Source organism: Alligator sinensis, unplaced genomic scaffold, assembly GCF_000455745.1.
Source record: "Alligator sinensis unplaced genomic scaffold, ASM45574v1 scaffold860_1, whole genome shotgun sequence".
Taxonomy (NCBI): domain Eukaryota; kingdom Metazoa; phylum Chordata; order Crocodylia; family Alligatoridae; genus Alligator; species Alligator sinensis.
The window spans coordinates 1,115,321-1,134,019 of record NW_005841923.1 but is presented as its reverse complement, the minus strand read 5'-3'; the positions used below and the strand labels follow the sequence as shown (position 1 = coordinate 1,134,019).

At 43.7% G+C, this 18,699-nt stretch overlaps 1 long non-coding RNA gene across 1 annotated transcript; it reads right to left on the bottom strand.

Annotated features, from left to right (window-relative positions):
• Nucleotides 1–407: 407 nt before the first annotated feature.
• LOC102384417 lies at nt 408–5,684 on the bottom strand. Its single transcript, XR_323284.1, has 3 exons — nt 5,542–5,684; nt 718–758; nt 408–473 (listed from the first exon to the last, which is right to left on the bottom strand). It is a non-coding gene; the product is annotated as an uncharacterized LOC102384417 (long non-coding RNA).
• Nucleotides 5,685–18,699: the final 13,015 nt, after the last annotated feature.

Genomic DNA, 18,699 nt, shown 5'->3' with positions numbered 1-18,699 from the left:
GAGGGAAGGAAACTCTTTTACTCAGTGGGGATTCCAGTCCCCCTGGCAGGGCTCACCCCTCTGGTGCCTTAGCTAGAGATCAAACCCAGGTCTTCCATGTGGTAGATGAGAACTCTACCACTGAGCTATCGATGGCTGGGTGGCTGCCTGTGGCTCCAGGCTCTCATCCCTCCAGGATCCTCCATGTGCTGTCTGCATGCCAAGCAGTCTGGCCTCATGCTGCTGAGGGTTGAATGCCTGAGCCACTGCCTGTGGCTTGGGTCCCAGCTGGAGATCTACCATGCACCGCCTGTGCACCGAGCAGCTGGAGCCCAAGCCACCACCTGCAGTTCCCAGGCTGCAGGGCTCTTCTGGGGCAACTGCTCCACCCCACTGGCCAGCTCTCACCAGCTCTTCAGGACTCCTCTCCTTCATCTCTCATCGTCTTCTCTCTTGGAGCCAGGTGCGCTGCCCCTTTTATCCCCCCCAGGTGACTGGTGGGACCAAACAGGTGACATGAGAGGTGAGTCTACTCTTAGGTCCAGTTTCCCTACCTGGCCCCTGGAGGGGGCAAGCTTTCTCCTTTTCTGGGGCCTGATGGATGGGGAAAAGGAAATCCTCCCCCACCAACCATTTTTTAATTTTTCAAAACCTCGGGTCAAGCTGCCACCAGCTAGCCCACCACACATCATTAATGAACCAAAATAATACATATTAGAATATCTGATGTATACTTACCTGCTTCTCTACCACTGTCACATGAGCCTTCACCAGCAATCCTAAATGACAGAATGAATGAACACTGATCTGACATCAAGTCCAGAAATACACAAAAAACCTAAGGCAAAACACTTTACCCTCCCTAAAAGTCACATTGCTAACCTCAGAATAGCTGTTCTTAAACAACATAATTAAAAAAAAACTGACTTGAATAGAGAATTGTGGAACAAGAAATCATTTACAGACTAGATTTTGTTACGTATTGTCTAAACAGAGACTATAGATTCTTATCCCATTACCTGGATTAGCTTTTGGGTGCAGATAGAAGTGCAGCTCCCCGCTGTAAATGAGAATGCTTTGCAGGAAGCGTTCTGAGTTACAACAACCTCCCCAACCAAATACAAGTTCACTGTTGGTTCCAGGGGGAGGGGAATTTAGCTGCTGGCTGTCAGCCTGCGGCCAGTTTCCCCTAGCAATGACCCCTCCTTTTCCCCAGCCTGTCCCTGTTTCAGAATGGGAGGGGGGGAAAGGGAGCAGAGAGAGCTCATTCTAGGGGTTCCCCAGCTGGTGCTGGAGGGAGGGGTGGATGAATTGGAGCCCCGCACTTCAGGGGAGCTCCAATACACCTGCCCCACCCTCCAGCAGTGGCTGAACCCCCCCCAGATTGAACTCCCCTTGCTCCCTTTCCCCCCTTCCCATTCTGAAAACAGCTTGAGGCTGGTAGGCAAAGCAGACAGTAGTTATGGGAAACACTCCATTTTGAAATATCTTTATCTGACCCTGCATGCAATGAGGGGGCTGATTTTCATTCAACTGGCCATTTTTTAAGCTGTCTGCAGCCATGCACTTGTGTTTGCTCACAGCTATAAACTGTCTTCTGTGGCCAGATCAGGCAAATATTGTCACTTCTGTCTACACCCACAAATTGCTTTGTGGTTATCTCCGATCCCTCTGCCTTTCTAAGCACTGCCCTCTCTCTCTATTTTTTCTCCTTGCCTGTCTCTTCTATTTAAGTCACTCCTTTTATTTGATAGCTTGTTCTCTGCATGTCCTTTCATACCATCTGATGTCGTGAGCTGTTGCTCACAAAAGCTTATGCCTCTCTTATTCAGTTAGCTTAGACGTTGCACATCTACCCTGCTTTCTGGATAAGCAGCACTAAGATGGTTTCTAACCTACTGGGGGAAGGGACCCAGGCTAGACCCTACAACCTTCTCTTGTTTAGGTTAGGAACCATCTCAGAAAGCCACCCTTCCTCTGACCGTGTTTCTTCTGCTGGCCCCCCCATATCTTTCCCTCTGTGCTACCTAGTAAGTCAGCTTCTAAAGAAGGACTGGAAATTGCACTGGAAAATCTAGCCCATGGCTGGATCCCTTGAAAAAGGTATGGGTTCAAGTCTCCTATGGTTTGGGAGGCCTAGAACCTGGGTTTCTTCATCCTCCCAAAAACGTGTTCCAACTGCTTGGCAACAAGGTGCTATGCAGCAATAGTGATTTCAATTGCTGATGTTTGAACTGTTCCACTTTGTATAATATTTGAACATTCACTAGGCCAGGGACTGAAACTCAGATACCTCATGTGTTGCATAAGTGGCTTAAACACCAGATTAGAGAGTCATTATTATGCTCATCTTCAGTGCTTAGTTTAAACATTTTATACAAAGCAAAAACAGCTCCAAGAGGAGGGATGGAGAGCATTCTACCTGATTAGTAGGGCTGTGTAAAATGGCACTATTCCATTTCACCTTGTGTTTCGACGGTTTGACAGAACAGAGTTCTGTTTCAAATTTCATTTAGATTCAAAACAGCTGTTCCGTTCCATTGAAACAGAAAGGTTGTTTTGATGCTGTTTCAATGTTTTGCTGGGGACAGGGAGTCAGCTCAGCTGGGCTGACTCCCCACCCCCAATACAATCTAGTGCAGGGGATGGGAGAAGCCCCGATGGGCTGACTCCTGGACCCCAGCGCCATCTAGCACTGGGGATGGGAAGTCAGCCCAGCTGGGCTGAATTCATTTCCCCAGCACTACGGTCAAAACATTTCGACTTTTGAAATTTTCTGACTCGCCTCATTTTGTTTTGAGGCTGTTTCACAGCCCTTTGTTTCATTTCAATTTTGCTGTTTTGACCTCAAAATGAGTCAAAACAGTGTTGAAACAAAATGGCCAGTGAAATTTCGCACAGCCCTACTGATTAGTACTTGAGGGGCACGTCTACATGTGCATATTAATGTGATGCAATAGACTCTGGTGCTTATTACACTGGAGTTTATTGCTCCCAGGTGCATGTTTACATGTGTGCCTGGGACTGCAGCATGTTGAGCCAGATCAGAGCAACCCAGGCTGGCAAGAGGTCCAGGGGGCCAGCCTGCCAATTTGGGGCTGCTCCCCCCAGCTCAATGTGCTGTGGAGGTGTTGGCTGGGGCATAAGGGTGCTTCAATGTGGCTTAGCTAACAAGCAGCCTCCACAATGAAGCAGCCTCTTGCCCCAGCCATCAGGTCAGCATCTACATGTGTGCTACGATGGAGTTTTTTTACTTTGCAGCAGGGTAGTACTTGTAAATAGCAGTACAAGTACTATCCTGTTGTGGAGTAAATTAGTCTAATCCAACCTAATAGGGGCACATGTGTAGACAAACAACATTTACTGTGTAGCTAGTCTCTGCACAGGAAACATCTTATGTAGACACATCAAGAAGAGTAAAACTTTGGTTTAAATCCCTACTCTAAATCAGGCAGATAGTAAATTTGAAGCTTGACTTCTCACTTCTGGAGCATTTTACAGCCTGGTGGTCAGGGCCGTCTTCTAAGAAGTAGATGTCAGTTCAAATCCCCTCAGGAATAGAATGCAATTGAACCCAGACATTTCACATCTTGCAAGAGTGTTATAATCCCTGAGTTTTTGCACAAAAGGGGGACTACTTTTTCTCGTCCTTTGAAACTCCTATCCCTCCATTCCCTTTGTTTTCTTACATGTGCTAGAAACAAAATATTTCAGTTCAGTTTCAATAGAACATTTTTGTTGAACAAAACTATTTTTCAGTATTTCTTTTTGGTGAGAAAAAATGAAAAAAAAAATGGTTCAAATTAAGTAGTTGAAGATTGTTTCCCTCTGTTCTGGGCATTTCCCAATTGGCTTATTTATCTGGCTGCTTAGGATGCTGTTTTCTGTGGACCCTATTTGGAGGTGCCCATCTCTCCTCATACACCGGCCACATCTACATGAGACGCTGACTGCACAGTAGCTTATGACTACTATGAAGTAGCTTGTTACTTTTGCTTAGTAGTGTTGTGTGGCATGAAGTGTTATGTGAAGCTACTGTGCAGCAGTAATGAGCTACTGCGCAGTCAGCATCACCAGAAAGGTGTTTAGGAATGCTACTGAGCAGTTAAACTGGTTACTGCGCAGTCATTTAGCACTTGTGTACATGGCCACTGTATAGGGAAGCTAGGCACCTAACATGGCTGTGGATTCTATTATGGGGGCTAAACAAATGAAGGCATTCGTGAAAATGCTCTGAATTCGCAGTCTCTTTCCATTCTGCATTGAGCCCTTAGGAACTAGAATGCTGAAATGAAATTTTATTGTGTATTGTATAAGGATTTCATTAATCTGTGTAAGGATTTTATGAGATATACATTTATTATGCTTCTTGATGATTTCTTGAGGTGAGCTCAGAGCTAGAAAATGTCTTACTATCTACCTTGCTTCCTCTTCATGCAGGGACTTGTTACCAATCTTGGGCCACAGTGAGGCTGCATTGCCTTGCAATGTTTGTGCTAAATATGCATCTTTTTGTGATCATTTGTATTTCATAACTCCCACTGACCAGTATAAAGCCCACCAAAAAATAAATAGCCCTCTGCAGTAATTGTCAGGAACCAAAGGGATTAACAGTTCTGAGAGTCTGATTAAAAGTGAACTGGGAGGGAGAAGGAACATTCAATGGGATAGGAGAGGAAACTGGTACCCACTGGTTTTGCCAATAACTGTGGCTGCTTGTATACACCGTGGGGATTTACTTAGGTTTAGTAAATTGAAGTGGTAGGTTTTTAAAAACACTGCTTCAATTTAGGGAGAATGAAAGTGAAGTAAACCCCTGTGGTGTGTACACAAGGGTCGGGCCTGATCCTTACCTGCTTCTCCAGTGGGGGGGGGAGGGGAGGGGAGGCGGGCGAGCTGCCAGTGGGATGACCAGTCCCTGAGCTGCGGGGGGTCCTGTGCTTCCCTCCACAGCAGCACCCCCCAGGTGGCACCCACCTGCAGGCAGCCAGCTTGGGCAGCCCGGGGAGGGGCACCACAACCACAGAGGGAAGCACCAGGTCCCCGCATAGCTGAGCCAGGCAGGCAGACTCTGGGAAGGAAAAAATAAAGATCAGCCTTGCTGCATTTTTTTCTTCGGTGGAGCCTGCCTGAACAGGCTGCCTACACAGGGGCTCCGGTGCTTCCCTCTGCAGCTGTTGCACTTTGTTAGGTAGCAAACTAAAACAACTTGGAAGTGTTTTATTTTGCTACGTCCCAAAGTCATTTAAAGAACAATATGCCGCCAACAGTGTAAACAGCAGCGCCATTAAAGCAGTACAAAAGGGCATTTGAGCCTCTTTAAAGGACAATTTTGTGGCATGTACAAAGGCCCTGTGGCAATAAAATGTTAGGAAAATAAACACCATAGAGCTTAACTTCTATTAACATGGACACCATTTTTCAGCACAATGAGGTAGCTAAAAGCTGAGCAGACTCAGAAAATCTCTTTGTTCATATCTTCCTAGAACGCAATTCCTGAAACAAAACAAATATTTAAAACTGTCTTTGCAATTTTGTAGAAATGCAGCATCTCAGACTTACATATCATATTGGCCTTCTCAAGCATGCTGTCTCTGAATTTTGAGAGTTGCTCCTTTGTTGGTGTGTGTTTAGAGCTTTTCTGTGAGGAAGAGGTGCCAGGGAAATCTTCTCTTCATTGAAGTCCTGCTCAGGGTCAGGGTCTCACTTGTAAGGTCACACTAGTCATCTTCTGTTCATGCCAGCACTACAATGAATGTTACGTTAATAGAACCGAGGCAAACACAACAAGCAGAAGGCAAGGTTAAATATAAATCCTGTGGCTCATCAACAATCAGTGCTGTGACAACAAGCCTGTAACATATAAGCGCATATGGGGCCTCATCCTCATCTTCTGACCTTGAATGACCAAACAGCAGCCAGGTCCTATGTGTTGCATTCATTCATGCCTGTTTTATAACAATATAGAAATGTAAGCATTCAGGCAATATCTTCCCTAAAATACACTACTTTTTAGTGGCTTTACAACGTCAGAGGGTGGGTTATGGCAGGTTTTGGTTCAAAAACTGGTGGGGGAAATGTTCAGCATTATTGTAGGAGCAACAGCTGCAAGATGCAGCAAAGGAAATTTAAATTGGAGATTAGGAATAACTTTTTGACTATGAGGGCGATCAAGCACTGGAACACGCTACCAAGAGAATTTGTAAAAGCTACATCCCTGGAAATCTTCAAGGGCAGGTTAGACAGACAGTTGGCTGGGATTGTTTAGTCAGAGATAATCCTGCTTCGAGCAAGGAGTTGGATTAAATGACCTCATGAGGTCGCTTTCTGCCCTACTTTCCTATGATCCTATGACCACTTTTGTCTCTACTCATTCTAAATTTCCAGTGCAAATGTTCAGACAGTAGCCCTGTCTCCAAGCCCTAGCAAGGTTTAATATTTCAAGTAAAAAATATTTTAGCTCATTCTTTACTATACTGTGACAAATGGATTAAACACACTTTGAAAAGGGAGCACCTGAATGGGTTCCAACAGCAGGGTTTTGTTTAAAGTAGCCCTTAAAGTTCATAATGTCTATGATACATCCACTGACTATCATATTCTAAAAGCTGGGGCAACCATTTTAAAGGTGCTGTCAGTAGTTATTTAAGGATTGGAAGAAACAATCTATTCTTGGAACAGATTATCTACTGTTGCTTAATTTTAAGTAGTTCAAGTAGATGTGCCAGACCACAAGTATATAGGTAAACAATGCACATAGTGCACCTTCCCAATATAACACAGCTTGTTTGAAGGCTCAGTGGGGGACAAATCAAATATATATTTTTAAATGTGTATGATTAAAGATATGTAATGGATACATTCAAATTGTATATAAATCAACTTTGGTTTACCCATGCAAATAAAAGAATAGGTTGCAAACAGCATATTTAAAAACACTGTTAAAACCATTTATATTTTTAAAAAGCAAAATCAGTATTTTCAACATATTTTTACATTTTTCAGACCATTAGATAGGAATAATAAGTGAAATGAGTTGTTAGGGTTGATAACAAACCTTTCCGAATTCATATCCATCTATTCCTTTAGAATAAATCTAAATAAAATGTCAATAGATACAGAATGCAAATGGAAGCAAATCCTGATAAAGACAAAACCATGCATGTCAACAACAGTGTTAAAACCAGTGTACTTAATTAAAAAAGTGAAGTCAATTAAAATCAAAACAACAGTGCAGCATGTACAAATGCTGAAATAATCATTAGGCCTTGCTGAATAATGGAGGAGTATAGAATTTTTTTAAGTGAAACAGCAGGGGTGATACATTACACAAAGCAACAATCTACAACAATATGACAATTGAATTACTTCAGCCCCATTAGGCAGGTGCAGAAGAATAATTAACATGAATTTTTCCAATGGAAAAGGAAAATAACAAAACTTTTTTGTCTAACACAAACTGCTCTTTTCCCCCCCAAATGATGAGAAAATATGACAATAAATGGAATGATTAAAAATAGCAACTTTATGCTTATCCTCTTTGTGGAGCTGGTTAATCATGGGATAAAATATACAGACAAACTATTCTTTAACAGTCTGGCAATGTTAAAACAGGCTATGCTGGCATCACTTTAACTTTCTCTGTTCTGTCTATGTGTAAACTTTGATTATTCAGATTAAAAACAAAAATAAAAGATATGCTGTAGTTTTTGATTTTATAATCTCTTTTTAATATAAAAGGCATCCAGTCAAGCCTTGGGCTGTATCCAGTATCTGTTTTTCCATGTCAAATTCAAAACAAATTTTGACCTCCAATTTCATTCCAAGCAACAGATTGTTCCCTAAAATACCCCAAAAAAGAGAAAGGCAAGTTTTTTTTGGTAATATTTTATTGGACCAACTATATAGTTGGGAAAGATGTTAGACAAGCTTTCCGGCATGAAATGCCCTTCATAAAATGTAAGCAGGTTAAAAAACAACAGTTTCTTCTAAAAGAACTTTTACAGAATAGACATCCATGGACAGACTTTCCCTTGGGAAACTGAGAAAAATGTGTACTTTAGTAAGAAAATTTGAAACATTTGATTTTCTTTGTTTAGAATAAGGAACTGGAAAAACTAACGCTTACTTAATTTTCTTAATCTTCTTGTGACCTCCACACTTTAGAAACATATTAGTAAGTCACATTCAGCCATTCGAGTACATCTATCATGAACAGGGATCCGGGTTTCCTGCTTGCTGCAGAAAAATGTGGATTTTTCCTTTAAAGGAGAAAAATGCATATTTCCTCCTTTAGAGGAAACCGTGGGTTTCCCTTTGCAGTTTAGAAGCCATCCAGCCTGCAAGGAGCTGCTTTGGTCTGGAAGGCGTGAACAGAAGGTGAATGGAGCTGGGGGCGCCATGTGCACTGGCAGGGATGGAGGGTGGGGGTAGTGGACTGTACACCAGGAGTGAGGGGCATCTGCAGGGATGTGGGGCTGTGCTTTGGGAGTGAGGAGCAATGGCATGGGTAGGGGCAGGGCACCAGCATATCAGGGCTACTCAGCATCACAAAGCAGTGATGGGGACAGCCACAGCTTGACCAGCATCCTAGTGAGTGAAGGGGTGGGGGAAGTTCTGCTTTTTCATGATAAAAAACCCAAAATCAACCACTAAAATATATAGGTATTTATAATTTATTTTATTATAATGATTGAGGTATATATATATAGGAAAAACATGGATTTGGGGGCTTTTAATGAGAGAATTTGCCATTTTTAAACATGGAAACCCAGGATTGCTAATCATGAAACAGTTCAAGCTGGATAGGAATGGACCTCAGTCCAAAATTCAAAGCGAATTCAAATTGAATTGACTTATTTTTGACAGGCTCTGCTGTGTCTGTTTCTCTCCCAGAGTCTCAACAAAGAGTACTGAAGTACTCATAAGCTAGTCTAAGCCTATCCTAACCCTGCAGTTTGTCCAATAAAAGAGATGATAAACAAAAATCCTTGCCTCTTGCATATATCCTGGACCATCACGGATGCAACATTATTTCAACATTGCAAACAATAATTAGATATTTTTATTAGACACTACTTTACAACTTCACATTTATGAGCTTCTTAGACTGAGACTGAAGCTGAAATAACATCTACAGTACCTTGATGCATACAATTAAAATCAGGAAATAGTGCAGACTCCCCTCCAACACAAAAACATACACATATTGTATTCACAAGATTTCTAGCCATTTTAGTTAGGGTTTATTTAGGGAGAGATTTTTTTTCTCATTTTTTTTCAGGATGAAAATATCCTGCATTCATACCACCCCCTTTCCCCCTAATTTTTCTAGCAACTTTTTGAGAATTATATAATTCACCTTGAAAGTGAATTAAATTAATCTCAGGCTGATTTAGTTCAGAAAAGTTTCGGCACAGTGTAGGACACCAGGACATAACTCTATTTCACATCATTCTTTGCTGCTTGCAATGCTCCTATTGCCCTCTCATAATGATTTGCTTCACAACTGACTCAATCTGGGTTTTTGTTACTATGTGGTTTCTAATTCTCTGAAGCCATGGTGACTGGCTGTCACTTTTTCACTTATATGCTGGTGCACAGCCAGGTGCACTATATTTGTGAGTCCAGGCTTATCAAGTCGAATGCCCTACTAGGTGTTTCAGCAAACATACCTTGTGAATCTATATGGGCCGTGCAAGGATCATAGATTTCACTGAGATATTGGGAGGAGAGAGTCCAATCCTACTTTAACAGTTGCCAGCAGAAAGCAAGTACATTTTGAAGCAAATGATGGCTAGAAGGCACTTCCAGGACAACTTGCAATAATGCAACAAAGGAAACCTGCACTGAAAAAATTATTAAAAACAAACAAAATTAACAGTCTCTCGGGCCATGTTCCCAGTACTTTGAGCCAACAAGGCTATTGCTAAAGCCTAGTATTTTTTGTATAGCACTAAGGGCACCTAAGAGACCCGGGCCCTGAACAGGAATTCAATGGTGAGAAGATACTTCTGGCACCTCCTCCTCACAGAAAAGCCCCAAGCACACTCCAAAGTAGCAGCTCACCTCACTAGTATCATGTCACTAGTGTCATGAATTATGCTCCCATAGCCTAAAAATTATGAGATTATTTTAAAAGAACCAGTGTGTGATGTAGTGACAGCTTTTTTGGTTTTAGAGGCTTTAGGGTGCATTTGGGCCCCAGTGTCTAGTCTCTCCACAACCATGAGAACTAGATGCATTTGTTTTAATTCTGAAGGCTTAGATTTGAATTTGAAGGCTTAGATAGTCACTCTATTTTAAGTCTAGGGCTTGAAGAAAAACACCAACAGTAATGATATCTGCAGTAAAATGAAATTTGACAATGTTGCATGAGCATAAACTATATTTTAATAGACAACTTTTTGTGCCAACTTTAGATGAATTTGCAGTGCAGGGCACTTCTCTAAAAATCATTTACAGGCATGATACACAGTGACTGAAATAAGTGCTTCCATTACAAAACACTGCAATGGGTTATGAATACTTTTCTGCATTGGGCTGATGGACATACTTTATAAAGTGCACATGGAACAATGAACAATTACAAGACCTATAAAGACTGAGGCATTTTACAGATTTATCAGAAATGACATTTAGATTCCAAGATGATGAAGAAACTTAAAGAAAAGAAAAAAGAAAAACTTCTACTGTGGATGGGCAGTAGCTGTCCCATAAAAACCAATATTCTCAAGATAAATAAATGCATAACTAGGAAGCTTAGATTGAAAATGAAAATGGAAATGCATCATTTTAGTAGTATGAAAGAAAGGTTCAGATTATGCGAGCAAGAGGATTTTAGGGAGCATTGTAGGAAGAAGTGCTTCATTTTGGGTGCTTACACAAGTGCAAGCAGCCTGTTGGGGAAGCACTTTAATTTATGGCACTTTACACTAAGTCCCATGAGTTAGAGAGAGATTGAACCCAACAGGTGTTCTCTCAGAGCTTGTCTGCACTGGCCTTGGCCAGCAGGTGGGGACACTCTAGCAGCCTCCAAGGAGACTGCCAGACCACCCCTCTAACTCAACCCCTGCCAGCTGTTAATTGTCAGCAACAGGTGGGTGGGAGGGGAGAAGGATGGAGCCCTCCCTGCAACATGTGCTCTCCCAGCTGGGGTCTTGGAGGGAGCCATGCCAGGCCTGTGAGTTGTGGGGGGGAGGGGGTGGCTTGAGTTGGGGGGGGGAGGTGTTCTCTTTCCCTTCCATGTCCTATGCAAGCATCCTGACAGTAGCAGAGGCTGCCATGCCCAGAGCAGGGATGGGGAGAGGAATGGAGCCCCCTCACCTCATCGGCCCAGCCCAGCTTCCCTCAAGGTCCCAGCAGGGGTAGCTAGGCCAAACCCATGGGGGGGGAGGCCCTTCCCCTCCCTCCTGCCCCAGCCCTGGGTGCAGCAGCTATGGCTACCACCGTCAAGATCCTTAGGTGGGGGAAGGAACAGAATCCCCCCCCATCACATGCACCCAGGCCAGCTACACCTACTCGGGTTTTGCAGGGAGCTAGGCTAGGCCCATGAGCTAGGCCAGGCCCCCAGCTGCAAATGTGGCAGCCTCTGCCACTGTCAAGACACTTACATGAGGAGTGGGAGGGGGAAAGGGATCTCTCTCTGCCTCATGGGCCCAGCCCTGTTCCCCCCAAGATCCCCGCAGGGGTAGCCAGGAGGGGCCAAACCCAGCTTGGGGCGGGGGGCTCACTCCCCCACTTATTTAGGAGGAGACTGTCTTTTACTGTAACAGCCCTGGGGGCAGGGGTAGGCTGGTGCCTGTCCACCTGAGCACTAGCCCAGCAAAGTCACATGGAATTTGGGCAGAATCACCCAAAATTAAATTTTGCAGGGAACCTGTACACAGATCCCTAAGGCGTTCTGCCTTAGAGCAACCCTGTTTGATACTTCATCAGATGAGGGCTACATTTTCACACAATCGGCCATTTTAAAAGCACTCTGCAGCCATGAACATTTGTTATGTTACAGCTGTAGAGCATTTTCAGGGGCCACACCATGTAAAAAATGTAACTTCTGTAAGTGCCCTTTGTTCAAGGAAAGAAAAGGCATAGGGGAAGGGGGCAGAACCAACTTTTGGTGACCATGGAGAAGAGACGAGTTCAGTTGTCTTCAGTTTCCCAGTATATAATTTGTTGAGGTCAAGAAAGAACCAGAAAATTGTTCAATAGGATGTTAAAGTCTGAAGAAAGTATCCTCCTGTCCTATCTCTATTCCCCAAAAGAAAACAAAATCCTGTAGCATAACTAAGTGGGGAGAGGGCAACCAGAGCAGCAGCTCCAGGTAGTTGGGGAGGGTAGGGGGTCACAGAAATAGCAGTTGCTGCAAGTGCTGGCTGACCATGTTGCTACTGATAGCCTGGGGGCCATTCTATGTGCCTCCTCTGCCCAGGGCACAGAGCTGCCCTGTTACACCTCTGACAAAACTGAAACACTTCAAGCTGTGTTGTTTCATTTTTAATGACTAATTGTGGAACACAGCTTTGCCACTACTGGTATGCATGGGCTTCAGTGAAGTTTTTAGATATAGAAGTGAAAAGAAACTCCAGTGTCACAATGTAAATATTACAGAAATAATTGTGACTTGATTTCATGATCCCCTAGAGTATGCAGCAAGTCACTGGTGATAGCTTGTATATATTTCCTTTATTCCATGAGGCTGTCACTTGCCTAATCTTTAGATATATGCAAGTTGATATCACCTCTTCACCTGTAAATCTTCAAGCTACATAGATTTTAAAATATTTAATGAAGCAATGGTTTAACAACAATAACTATTTGACACACGGCTCCTGTAGTGTCACAAGAGAGAAAAAGAGAGTTTTCAACTACACAGGCTGCTGCATTGATCATATGGTGCTTTCAAGGTACTTCTCTAACCTAACAAAGTGGCTTGATATGATCATTGTATCTAAGATCTGAAACAAAGAGGAAATGACCAAAGGACAGGAGGAGGGAGTTTGCGATACACAAGGCCAGGAGTGCAAGGAAGATTTGCTGGAGAGGACTTACAGCAGCCTAAGAGGCCCACAACTGGCCCAGGCAGATAATCACAAGAAAGCAGATACTGAAATGTAAGCCTAGGTCCTGATATCAGATTCATGCAAGTAGATACTTTGCTCAGTGAAAGCTCCATAGGAGTCAATGGCACTCCAGGTCATCACTAACAGACAAACCCTCAGCTCAACTTGCAGGTCCATGTTAAGTAGGGCTGTGCGAATCTTAGTATGCGATTCAATTAGGAGGAGATTTGGCCTGATTCAGCGGCCAAATCTCCAAATCTGAATCAAATCAAGAGACCCATTAAAAGGTCTAAATTGAATTGGAAGCCTCTGAATCAATTTGGAAAGATTCAGAAGGCTTGCAGCAAACACCCTCCTCACTCTGCACCTATTTGCTTTTTTTATTTGCTTTCAGAACCTTGAGGTGCACCTTCACAGAAACCCCTGCACCGCTCTGCCTGAAACCTGGCAGGCCTCATGCCACACGAGGGGCTACTATTCCTGCTGCATTCATCCCATTCTGCCTTAATACACACAAGTAATACAAGTTTTGCTTTGAACAGTTTGAGGTGCAGTTTCACAGACACCCTTACACCTACCTCCTTGAAGCTTGGCAGGCTTCATGCCCTCAGAACGGGCTACCATCCCTGCTGCTTTCATCTGAATCTGCAAAAAAATGACAAAGTTATAGGTATTTTAGTGATTCCCCATTATAGTCTATGGCCAAATCTCCAAATCCAAATCAGCCGAATCGAATTAGGACAGTGATTCGAACCACCAAATTGAATCACTGTCCCTCTGAATTGGCCAAATCCAAATCCAAAGTGAATATTTGCTGCCTTGCATCGGCCTAATGTTAAGTCCTACTAAGCAGAATATTTTGAGAGTAAGCTGTAGTAGTATTTTTACTTACACAGCAGCTTTTATCCAGAAACACAATACAAACTGGACGCATTGAATTGCAGCACCACTGAACTGCAGCAGTCTCTGGGGAGAGAAGCAGAAACCATCTAGTACACAGAATGCAATACAACAAAGAAGAAGCATGTGGTACATGCCAACTCTTACAAAATGAATCAGAATTGGTCAGTCATCTACACAGAATAGAGTGAATTTCAGTAATCTTGAATGCTTCATGGGGCTCCAGAAGCATCACTAAAGCAGAGGGAGTTAGGGGTCTCTGAGCCAACCATCAAAAGGCTCACCAAAGTTTCATAGTTTCTAGGGTCTGAAGGGACCTAAACAGATCATCAACTCTGACCCCCTGCCCTGGGCAGAAACGAGTGCTGGGATCATAATATCCCAGCCAGATATCTATCCAACCTCCTCTTGAAGACCCCCAAGGCAGGGGAGAGCACCACCTCCCTTAGGAGCTCGTTCCAGGGCCTGGCAGCCCTAACCGTAAAGTAATGCCTCCTGACATCAAGCCTGAACCTGCTCTCAATCAATTTGTGGCCATTATTCCTTGTTATCCCAGGTGGTCCCCGGGGCAACAGAGCCTCACCTATTTTTCGCTGGTCTCCCCTGGTGAGTTTAAAGATGACCACCAGATCCCTTCTCAGTCTTCTCTTGTGGAGGCTGAATAGATTCAGGCTCTTTAGTCTATCTTCGTAGGGCCTGGCCTGCTGCTCCCTGGCCATGTGAGTGGCCCTCCTCTAGACCCTCTCAAGGTTAGCCACATCCCTCTTGAAGTGCAGCACCCAGAACTGGACACAGTACTGCAACTGCAGCCTGACCAGCGCTGCATGTAGGGGAAGGATCACCTCCCTGGACCTGTATGTGATGCATTTGTAGATGCACAACAAGGTGCAGTTAGCCTTACTGACTGCTTCCTCGCATTGGCAGGTCATGCCCATCCTGGAGTCAACAATGACTCCAAGATCACTTTCAGCCACTGTGTTGTTGAAAAGGGTGTTCCCCAGCCTATAGGTATGTTGCAAGTTCCCTCTCCCTTGCACTTGTCTGTGTTGAATGCCAGTCTATTCTCATCTGCCCACCTCTGTAATTTGTCTAGATCTAGTTGGATTCTGTCCCTCCCCTCCAGCGTGCCCACTTCTCCCCACATCTTTGTGCCATCAGCAAATTTGGACAGTGTGCTTTCCATGCCCACCTCCAAGTCACTGTTAAAGATGTTGAATAGCACAAGCCCAAGGACTGAGCACTGGGTAACTCCACTGTCCACATCCCTCCAGGTTGAAAATGACCCATCCACCACCACTCTCTGGGTGTGACCATTGAGCCAATTTGCCACCCATCTGACTGTGTAGATATCAATGCCACAGTAGCCTAGTTTTTTATGAGAAGTATTGCTGTCTTTATGGATCGGAGGCAGTAATACACAGAGAACCTTTTAAGTAAGATGGTTTGGCACAGAGACACTAACCTCCCTTCCATCCAGTCCCTATGCACAGTCCCAGTCTGCTTGATCTCAGGCATATGTGTCTATATGCACAAGAAGCTTTCTCTGTCACTCCAAACTGTCCTTGTCTTGCTAAAACCCTCCCCAAAACCCCTGCTCAAACTGTTATGCTCCCCCAATGCCTACTCACTCTATATACACCTTCTCCCACTTCTCTTCCTTTTTAGAGTCCTTGGGCATGTCTACACATTTCCATATGGCAACGTTGCCATGGCACCATGCTTTAGTACTTCCTTTTAGAAGTATTAAAGCACAGCACAGTACAGGTGGGTACTGTGCCATGTATCATAGATTCATAGATTCATAGACATCAGGGCTGGAAGGGACCTCGGAAGATCATTGAGTCCAGCCCCCCGCCCAAAGGGCAGGAAGTCAGCTGGGGTCATAGGATCCCAGCAAGATAAGCATCCAGTTTCATCTTGAAGGTGTTCAATGAAGGCGCTTGAACCACCTCCGGTGGCAGGCTGTTCCAGACCTTGGGGGCTCGGACAGTAAAGAAGTTCTTCCTTATGTCCAGCCTGAAACGATCTTGAAGTAGTTTGTGACCATTCGACCTCATCATCCCTTGGTGCGCTCTGGTGAACAAACGTTCCCCCAGATGCTGGTGGTCACCCTTGATAAACTTGTAGGTGGCCATCAGATCTGAGCCTGCGCTTTTTCAGGCTAAAGAGCCCCAGGGCTCTCAGCCTGTCATCGTAGGGTCTGCTTCCCTGACCTCTGATCATGCGCGTGGCTCTTCTCTGGACTCTCTCAAGCTTCTCCACATCCTTTTTTAATTGTGGAGCCCAAAACTGGACACAGTACTCCAGCTGCAGCCTCACTAAGGCCGAGTACAGGGGGAGAATGACGTCCCAGGATTTGCTTGAGAAGCATCTAAAGCATCCTTGGGAGCCCGTTCCAGACCTCGGCCACTCTAACTGGGAAGAAGTTCTTCTTGCTTAGCAAATCTGGAAATCAAGTAGGGAAGATGCAGAGTCACCCTCAAAGATCTCTGATTATAGACGGATAACTTGTATTTTCCATCATGACTGTGTTGCAAGTAGTAACCATTTTTTCCCAACAAGAATAAAAAAACTCATATGATGTTCTTCAGGCTTCCTCTCTTGTTCATTTGAAAGAAATAATATCCTAACAGAACATATTCGAGCAATGATTAGCATTGCTTTGATATATAGCATAGAATAGCTATTGCAGTAGCACTAAATAGTGAATTTAGACTTCTTTTTGTTTGCCTTCTGGTAGTGAAGCTGTTGGGTAGTTTTGTATTCAGTCCTTTCTCCCTGACCGTGGGGTCTGAGGCTTGCTTTGATTTTGAATGCGGGCTCGGTTTTCTCGCGTGGTCCCATGAATGCTGAGACTTTAAGAAGGAAATTGGATACATTTCAGCAACAATTTGTTGTAAAGACTGATTTGTAAAGTTTGATAAACCAGAAGGTGATAGGGGAAGAAGGAACCACAGTCTAAACAGTTCTATAGTGTATTGTGGTAAGTGTTCTTGTCAATTAGATAGTTTGTTCTCAAATAGGGATGGTCCCTAGAGTGTAAGTCTTGTAGCACTAATTACTTTCTATATGTTGACCCTTTAAATGGAGAGAGAGTCTCTCTCAGCCATTGTCATGTATTTGTATGTAGTCTGCTATAGGCAAGACACATATACTTCTTACATGAAGTCCATTTTATCCTAGTCCTTGTTCCTTTTTTGTCCTTAAAATAAAATTAAGGGCCGGTCTAGTTTTAAGATCAAACTGAGGGATTGTACTTTATGTGGGAGAAGAAATAATGCTAACACCAATTCAGCTATTGTTCCTCTGTTCACAACCACCTTTCATCTTGAAACTGGTCTATGCAAACAAATACAGATAGTCTTTCCGGTATCTCCTCATTGGTGTTTAGCTGTGGCAACTCGAGACTAATAGGTCGAAAAGAGTGAAGCCACCAGGAATAATTTTTTTTGGTGATTTTTGCAATTAAAATTTGAAAATTATACTTTCAGAATGGAAAAGAAACCAAGAAGCTTTAAAACTTTAGAAAAAATATTTTGGATCCATCAAAACATTCAGTTTTCATAAAATGACAATTTTTGTTTCAGTTTTGAGCTTGTATATTTTTTGAATACCATTAAAATTAACTTGGTTTGGTAATAAATTGATTTATTTTTTTAATGAAAAGTTACAATTCGGGACATTTCAACATTTTTTCAGTACAATGATTGAGATTTTTAAGTGAAAGTTTTTGCTAATCTACATTAAAAATATTTCAGCTTTCACAAAAACGATATATTTGTTTAAAAAAAAAACATGACAGATTTTGGCTAGCCCTACAAATAGACATTTTTATAGAAAAGATACATCTATTAATTCTCTTTCTATGCCGTATTTGGAGTCAACTTACAAGGGGGTAGTGCTGGCTCGTAGGTTGGGGGTCTTTAAGAGGAGGCTTGACGATTACCTAGCTGGGGTCATTTAAGCCCAGTTTTCTCCTGCCCAGGGCAGTGGGTCGGACTAGAAGAACTGCAAGGTCCCTTCCGACTCTAGATTCATATTCATAGAAGTAATGTCCAGTCTAAATCTGCTCTCTGCTACCTTGTGGCCATTATTTCTTGTAACCCCCGGGGGCGCCTTGGTGAGTAAATACTCACCAATTCCCTTCTGTGCCCCCGTGATGAACTTATAGGCAGCCACAAGGTCGCCTCTCAACCTTCTCTTGCGGAGGCTGAAGAGGTCCAGGTTCTCTAGTCTCTCCTCGTAGGGCTTGGTCTGAGGCCCTTAACCATGCGAGTGGCCCTTCTCTGGACCCTCTCCAGGTTATCCGCATCCCTCTTGAATTGCGGCGCCCAGAATTGCACGCAGTACTCCAACTGCGGTCTGACCTGCGCCCAATAGAGGGGAAGTATCACCTCCTTGGATCTGTTCGTCATGCATCTGCTGATGCATGATAAAGTGCCATTGGCTTTTCTGATGACTTCGCCACACTGCTGACTCATGTTCATCGTGGGGTCGACTAGGACGCCAAGATCCCTTTCCGCTTCCGTGCCACCCAGCAGGTCATTCCCTAGGCAGTAGGTATGCTGGACATTTTTCCTCCCTAGGTGCAGCACTTTGCATTTCTCCTTGTTGAACTGCATTCTGTTGTTTTCTGCCCACTTGTCCAACCTGTCCAGGTCTGCTTGCAGCTGTTCCCTGCCCTCCAGCATGTCCACATCTCCCCATAGCTTTGTGTCATCCGCAAACTTGGACAGAGTACACTTCACTCCCTCGTCCA